This window comes from Echinops telfairi, unplaced genomic scaffold (assembly GCF_000313985.2).
Source record: "Echinops telfairi isolate 266 unplaced genomic scaffold, ASM31398v2 ScPeMD7_7468;HRSCAF=8506_0, whole genome shotgun sequence".
NCBI lineage: Eukaryota > Metazoa > Chordata > Mammalia > Afrosoricida > Tenrecidae > Echinops > Echinops telfairi.
The window spans coordinates 738437-740184 of NW_022111369.1; the positions used below are offsets into that span (position 1 = coordinate 738437).

A 1748-nucleotide genomic window follows, 5' to 3' on the forward strand; every position below is an offset into this window, starting at 1 on the left:
AAAAAACCCCACAGAAATATTTCAGTACTTCCCAACCTATAAAGCACTATACAATATTCTGTTGTGACACTGACAGGTATGGTTTTTATATCTACTTTTTGAAAGTGGATAGTTTGGCCTCTTTTCCTAGTCTGTCCTAGTATGGAATTTCCTCTGATATATCCCTAGCCTAAGAAAATTGTTCACTTGTGTGCATGGATTATATGTAACTTTGAAAGACAAACATAATTCTAAATCACCAGCTTGTATAAAACAGCCTTGGTAGATAATTCAACTGAATGACATTTACAAGATAAAAATGAAAAGCAGGTGAATTTGTGTAACATGGTACCACAAAAAAATGGAAAACAATTTTTAAGTGTACCTTTCATATTGTGTAGGCTGTTTGTTTTCTCTTTCTTTCTTTAAATGACAAGGTCAAAGCAGCAGAAGGCAAGCAGAGGGAAACCAATAAATATTCAATGCTAAAGTGGATTCCAACTCATAGTGATTCAATTGGAATGGATAACAATGTCTCTTGGTTTCCTGGATTGTAACTTTGCCAGAGAAGAAAGTCTCACCTTCTCCCACAGAGCAGCTGGTGGTTCCCAACTGCCGACCTCGTGCTGATGAGCCCAACTGGGCTTCTAGTAATCCTTGGAATATTTGTCATTCACTAAGATGTCCTGCTCACCAAGTCTTCAGAGAAGCTGGATGATATAAAAAAGAATGCAGTGTCAGGACTTCAGGAAGGCTTATTAACAACGTGTGATGTACATATGACCCAACCTAGCTCACTGTTAGTGAGGAAGACTTGAAGCGCTTCCTAATGAAGATCGGAGATGTCAGCTTTCAGTATGAATGACAACTCAAAAAGAAAGAAAGTCAAAATCTTCACAACTGGATCCAGTTGTTAATATGATAAACGGGAAAAAGATTGACATCAAGGATTTCATCTTGCTTGGCTCTACAATCAATGCTCATGGAAGCAACAGTCAAGTGATCAAGCATGCATTGCGTTAGATAAATTGCTGAACAAGACCTTTCTAAAGTGTTGAAAAGGAAGAATATTACTTTGAGCCCTAGGATGTGCCTGACCTAAGCCATGGCAGTTTCAATCACCTCCTATATATGTGAAAGTTGGATATTGAATAAGAAAGACCAACAAAGGGGGAAGCATCTGAACTCTGGTGCTGGCGAAGAACATTGGAAATATCACAGACAGAAGGAGAAGCGCCAGAAGGCTCCTTAGACATGAGGATGGCGAGGCTCCATCTCACACACTTTGGGCATGTTGTCAGGAGAGACCAGTCCGTGGTACCGGGCACCGTGCTTGCTAATGTAGAGGGGCAGAGGAAAAGAGGAAGACCCTCAGGGGATGGATTGCCACATTGGCTGTAATACTGGCTCAAACATATGAATAACTCTGAGAACGGTGCCGAATGGGCAGTATTTCCTTCTCTTGTACATACGGAACTGACGTGACAGCAATCAGCAACAACAGAGCTCTTCCTCCATTAGCACGGATTGTTTGGGGAATTCACTTAGTAATGTCTAGATGTGTCCTAGTTATCTGAAAGAAGCACATATCTTGATAGTAATAATCCAGCAAGTCCACAGAAGCCTTGTCTGTGAAGGATGTTGAAGAATTATGAAAAAAAATAAAAATTACAAAGTAGAGAAATTGCAAGTTAGTCTTGAAATGACTAGATTTAATTATGACAAAAGTTATTTTTGTATAGTCTATAAAAACACAAACTCAGGATAAG

The 1748-nt window shown here is 39.4% G+C and overlaps 1 protein-coding gene across 1 annotated transcript in view; it reads left to right on the top strand.

The window, feature by feature from the left end:
• The window catches only part of LOC101650333 (N-deacetylase and N-sulfotransferase 4), a 356545-nt gene that overhangs the window by 293209 nt on the left and 61588 nt on the right, over positions 1-1748 (top strand). The gene's annotated exons all lie outside the window — the stretch shown is intronic.